Here is a 6,375-nt window from a genome sequence, read left to right as displayed (position 1 = left end):
ATGTCCTCAGAGATGCCACAGGGTGGGCAGAGGGGCGGCAGGGCAGGATAAGAGGCAAGGGCTGAGAGATGGAGCCCAGCACTGAGCAGCTTTTGAGGTGGGCACAATCTGATGACTTGGGGGCAAGAACCCCTGGGCCAGGCCCAGGCCACCGAGTGCCCCTCAGTGGGCAGGGACACTCCTCAGGGGCTGTGTTTCTGTCACAGTCTGTGTCCCCCACCACGGGCTGGTGCCGGGGGAGGTGGGAAGGCCCTTGATCGGTGCAGACAGCTGGCAAACCCTGCCCGCCGCGGGCAGCGGCTCCGAGCGCGTCCCCTCCTGGGATGGGAGCCGGGCTGCAGACCGTGGACAAGCTCCTCGCCTTTAAACTGGAGTCAGATTCCCCACTGCTGGCTCGGGGTGCAGGAAACTGTGCCCAGGAGCAGGTGAGGAGGGACCCCACTCTAACGGGAAGGAGACGCATGAAATTCGCTGGTTCCACTCCCCCCAGCAGGCAGCCGGGGGCTTTTCCACCCGACGCCTTTTCCTTCTCACTCCCTTTTTTACTTTTTCACAGGGGAAGCAAAATTCGTGCTGTGTGGCCCCATCAGCCACGGGCAAGCCAGGCTGTGGTGGAATCACACCCTCCAGCCCACGGTGGTGGTGAGGGCATGGGGGCACCCTGAGCCTGTGCTGGGTCACGTCCTTGGGGCGAGCATTTGTGTGCCCACACTCACATCCGTGTGTCCATCCTCATGGCCTCGTGTCCATCCTCATGTCCTTCTGTCCACACTCATGTCCTTGTGCACACACTCACCTTTACATGTCCGCATGTCCACACTCACATCTTTGTGTCCACACTTACCTCCATTTGTCCCCATGTCCAGCCACAGCTCCACAACCAGTCCCAGATGGGTTGCTGGGAGCTGTTGGCCATGCTGTGGCAAGAAGTAGCCTCAAAAAGTGGGAAAAATCCAGCAAATTTCCCCCCACACCTCCACCACACACCCCCACCACACACCCTTGTGGCATCTCCCTCCTTGGCTGTGGCTCGGTCTCCGTGCCAGCAGTGGGTGCTAAGGGTTGTGGGGGTCTTGCCAGCTGCATTTGGGGTTGACAACGCCCTGGCTGCTCTTGCTGGCTGCACTGGGCTGCTGTTGTCCCCTCCAGAGAATCTCAGCTGCCGGGAGCTGGCCTGGCTCCACCGGGCTCACACACTGCAGCGGAGGAGCTGGGCCAGGCACGGATTTCCCTCCCCTCCTGCCATCTGCTCCTGACAGTGCTGTTTGTCCCTATTTCTCATCCCATTCCCCTGTGCCTCAGGAGCACTGGCAGCTCCTTGTCCTGGAGCCCTGGGCCATGTCCCTCTGGGATGTCTCTGCTCGGGAAGAGCACTGGGGTTCTTGGGATGCCTCAGAGGGCAGAAATCCCGGGACTGGGTCAGCAGGAGGGGAAGGACTCCGAGATGTCCATGTGCCAATCTCCCTTTTCATGATTTGGGACCAATCATCCCTTTCCCACTTGCATTCCAGGGAGGTGCTGCAGGACACAAAGAGGTTGGGGAGAGGTTTCTTATTCTTGTCTTGCAGAAGGAAGAAGGGTCTTCCATGAGAATCCCCAGTCAGGGTGGAACAGCAGGTTTGGACCTGCAGGGTTCTTGGAGGTGATGGAAGCAGAGCCTGGGCTCCTGTTTCAGCTGGGAAAGGATATTTTCCAGCAGCTCCAGCTGCCCCTCCCTGCTCCTGGCCCAGCTCCTGCCAGCACAAGGCTGTGATCCTGAATTCCCGACCAACACACAGAGCTGTAAATTCAGTTTTAACCCCAATGGAGATAAATCCCCATGCAGCGATGGAGCAAGATGAGGAGGTGGGATGGGGAACTGGACAGGAGCAGGGATTCTAATTCTTCATAGAATCGTGCCTGGAGCCACCACAAAGCCCACCTGGCCTTCAAAGATGGAAACCTCATGGTGCTGCCGGAATCAGGCAGGGAAGCACCGTGCCAGGGATGGGAAAACACATCCATGGGCTTCCTCTTCCTCTCCTTCCTATGACCTACCCCAACAAGCTGGAGCCGTGGGTGATTCAACAACAACAAAACCAAACGAAAAACAATCTCCTCGTGCTAATGGGATTGGTTCTGTCCCTACCACGCACATTCCAGCCCGGCTCGAGGGACCGCTTGGGGGGCGGGGGGGAAGGGGAGGATAATGAAGCCAAATTATTCCTCCGTCTTCAAATGTCAGAGTTGAGTGCAGTGCCGCTGGCCGGGCCTGGCACAGCTGCTGGGCCCTGGCGCTGCCGTGGGGAAGCGGAGCACCCTCGGAGCACAGCCAGGGACAGGCATTTTCCATTCCCTGGCCTTCATTACTTCTTGGAACGCGGGCCCCGCTGGCCGGGCCGCGAGGGGCTTCGCTTCCCTGCGTGTTTATTCGCGCGGCCGTGTGTTCTCCTGCCAGGTGAGGAGCGCAGCCAAGCTGGTCGGGGGAAGCTGGGATGTGTGGCTGTGGTTTGGCTGGGCGGATGGCAACCAGGCTCCCCAGTGTGCCGGGGTGGTGGTGCAGCACTTGCTCCCCCCTGGAGCCGTCCCTGGTTCCGTGCTGGACACGGAGGGGACCTGGTGGATTGTGGCCTCGCTGCGGTGCCAAACGGTGCTGGGAATGGCCAGTGCTGCCAGCTGAGTGGGAGCCAGCTCCTGAAGGAATCAGGTCTCCATGTGGGAGTGGAAGGAGCCCAAGATTCCTGCAAGAAGGTGTTGGTCCTTCCCCCAGGCCGGACCCCATGTGGCTCCACGCTCCGTGTCCTGCTCATTCCTGCCCCTCCCGCTCACTCGCCAGCACAGGGCACAGCATTCCCACACTCCGTGTTTCATCTGTGCTGGATAATGCTGCTCCACAGGGTGGGTGACACTGCCTGGGGGTGGAATCCATCCCAGCAGGGAAGGGATGCTGCTCTCCCGGTGTGTTGTGCCAGAGATGAGCTCGTTGTGTCGGATTGGCTTTGAATTGGGGAACTGGGATCCTGCTGCATCCCGGGATGGTGGGAGCCTACAGAGCTCATCCTGAGGGACTCGGGTATCCCACATCCCTGGGAGTCCCACATCCCTGGGAGTCCCACATCCCTGGGGGTCCCACATCCCTGGGGTTGGCGGCCGCTCTCCACCATGGAATTCTCTGCAATCCTGGCAGTGCTGGTGCTCCAGAGGAAAGGAGAGGATGATCCACCCCCATCAGCCTCCAGGAGATAAAACATCTCCATGGGGAAATGTGACCAAAGGGGCAGGATAAAAGGGAGGGAGAAAGGCTGGTGCATCTTCCTGGCACAGCAGACACACCCCAGCCTGCATTCCCAACCTTCCCCGGGCTCACACTCTCGCCAGGATTACACAGGGATTAGCAGGGAGCAGTGGAGCAGAAATCCAGAGAGAATAAAACCAGGGAGAAGCACTGGCACTGAGAAACCCCAGCACACCCTCTGGGCAGGCAGGAGATGGAGCTGGGATTTCACCAAGGAAGAGCGAGGGAGGTCATCGCAGCCTCCTCCACAACAAGGGAAAATAAAGCAGCCAAAAATCTAACAAGAACTGGGAAAAAAACCCTGTGCTGGGAAAAAATCTAACAAAAATTGGAAAAAAACCCCTGGATGCTGGTGCTGGGAGCTGTGAGGAATTCCTGCTCCTGAGGAGGATGAAATGAGGAGGCTGGAGGGAAAGGCAGTGCTGCCAGCTCATGATTTTGTCATTACTCTCCCAGTGTTGGCCGTGGATTTTAAAGCCCAGCTGTGGGAGCCGTGGGATACACAAGAGCTTGGCTTGCAGCAAAAGGTACATGGAGAGACCTCATGTTTTGCAAGGGGAAAAACAAACACAAAAAAAAAGGTGAAAATATGACTCAAATACATCCCGAAGGCTTGAAATCAAGATCAGAAAGAAGAAGAATGTAAATAGTTTGGAGTTTATTAATTTTCTTTTTTTTTTAACCCAGTCCAGTTAGAATTGTGATTTTCCAGGCAGACCACTGCTCTCCACAGTAGGAATTCCAGGCTTTTCCAGGCCTGCCTGCATATACTGTGTGCATGGGATAAATATATTACAGTTGTGTGAGTTGCTCAGATTGCTGTGCTAACACTGGTCATAAAATTCACCTTAGATATAAGGCAGGCTGCTCGGGGAAGGGGGCTAAGTGCACTCAACAAATAACGAAGAGAAATAAAAATAAATATCAAATGGCCCATAAAATCAAACCATAATGGTAACTAAAAAGTTCCTGGATTTGCTGCCAGAGGTAAAATCCCATCAGCGACATGAAATAACAAGAAATGCCCCCCCTTAGTTCCTTCTCCACATGACACAAGTCAGAACGCCTGGTCACCAGAGTAGTTATGGAATACATCTTCCTTCCAGGGGCTTATAAATGCATTTTTCCTGCTTTGAGAGACCTTCTGGGGTTCAGTTTAACTGGGATCTGGGGAACATGTGAAAGGCATTTACGGCATCCAGCCCAGCCCCGCTTTTCCTGCAGGAGAAGCAGAGGTGTGACATTCACAGCTCCCACCTGGGATGGAGAGGGCCACAGCCCTTTGTGGGACAGAAATAGCTGCACTTAAAATATCAGGGTGGACCCAAAAATAATAAAGGGAAAGCGTTTGTTTCAAGGCTTTTACAGATCAGGGTGTGCTGATCAGGTGAGGAGCAGCTGAGGGAGCTGGGAAAGGGGCTCAGAGGGAGCAAAGGAGGCTCAGGGGAGACCTTGTGGCTCTGCACAACTCCCTGACAGGAGGGAGCAGCCGGGAGGGGGGTCCCAGGGGACAACAGGACAAGAGGGAATGGCCTTGAGTTGCACCAGGGGAGGTTCAGGTTGGATATTGGGAAAATTCCTTCATGGAAAGGGTGGTCAGGCCTTGGAAGGGGCTGCCCAGGGAGGTTCGGAGTCCCCATCTCTGGAGGTGTCTAAGGAGCTCCTGGACGTGGCACTCGGTGCTCTGGGCTGGGGACAAGGTGGGGATCAGTCACAGCTTGGCCTCAGCGGTCTTGGAGGTCTTTTCCAACCTAAATAACTCCATGATTCCATAAAGTGACCCCTGGAGAATGGGGGAGGTGTCAAGTGAAGCCAAGCTGGAAGTTGGACAACCATGAGATGTTTGGAACACCAGAACAACAAAAAGAGCACCCCTGGAGCAGGGGGGAGAGCTGGGTGGGAGCTCCTGCAGCTCCAAATTCCAGCAGGGACAGGGGATGGAACACCAGGAGGGTCCATCCATGGCCTCTTCCCGTGCTGACATCTCCTCCTCTGTGCAGGTCGTGTCTAAAATAACAAGGCCCCGAGGTCCTGGCCGGGGTCTCCGTGTGCTGCAGCAACACAAATAGCAAATTAATAAGTACTGCTTCCCTTGCTCCCCAAGGTTTTGCGAGGCTTAATTAATGAATGTCTGTAAAATGCATTTGGAGCTGGGAATGAAATGTGCTGTGGAAATGCCAAATATTTTTAATGCTCCAGCAGATTTAGGAGGTTTAAATAAGAAAAATACACAGCTTTTCCTCTCCGAAACAGATTGCTCTCCTTGAAGCAAAGAGCTCCAGAACATGAAGTTTTCATCAGGCTGACTTGAAAGGGAGTTTTCACAGCTTTCCAAGCGCGTTCGTTCTCATGTACGAATTCCCCCCTTTCCCTTCTACAGATGTGGACCCCGAGCATGGGAAATCAAAGAAATCTACCCCCGGCCGTTGGCAGGGCCAGCGCTATGAATAATTTCCTGATTCCCACTGATGACTGGAATGCCCCCTCGACCAGATGCGCGCCGGCTTTAGGAATTACACGGACCCCGCGTGGCCTCGGTGGCTTTGGGGAGAGCTGGGAGGGCTCTGATGCCGACCATGTGTGGGGACGGAGGCGGTTTTGGCAGCGGGACGCGCAGGGATCTCCAGCGACAGGACTGCACCCTCTGGAGGGTACTGCTGCTCCTGCACGAGGAGGTTTTGGCCAAAAATCCCCCTCCAGAATGGCCCAGGTGGCCTGGCAGGAGGTTTTGTCCCCACCAGGGCTGTCCCCGCAGTCCTGGGCGCCGCAGGTGACATTTAGTGATCCGCAGGTGGAATCCCGAGGGAAATATTGGGATTTCCAGGGCAGGCTGTGGTCCGATAATGCTCGCATGGAAGGAACTGGTGGCCTGTGGGGCGGTGACAGACCTCTGGGACCCCGCAGCTGTGGGGTGGTGGCTGCCACCGGGACATCCGAGGGATGGAGACAGACCCCCAAGTCCTCTCAGCCATGAGGCAGTGACAGACCCCCAAACTCCACAGGCTGGTGGGGGTGACAGAGCCCCGATGCCCTCAGGCTGGTGGGGGGTGACAGCCCCCGGACCCCCAGCCCCGGGGGGAGGTGACAGCTCCAGGGGGAGG

Source organism: Corvus brachyrhynchos, unplaced genomic scaffold, assembly GCF_000691975.1.
Source record: "Corvus brachyrhynchos isolate BGI_N302 unplaced genomic scaffold, ASM69197v1 scaffold158, whole genome shotgun sequence".
NCBI lineage: Eukaryota > Metazoa > Chordata > Aves > Passeriformes > Corvidae > Corvus > Corvus brachyrhynchos.
Note: the sequence above shows the minus strand (reverse complement) of the source record.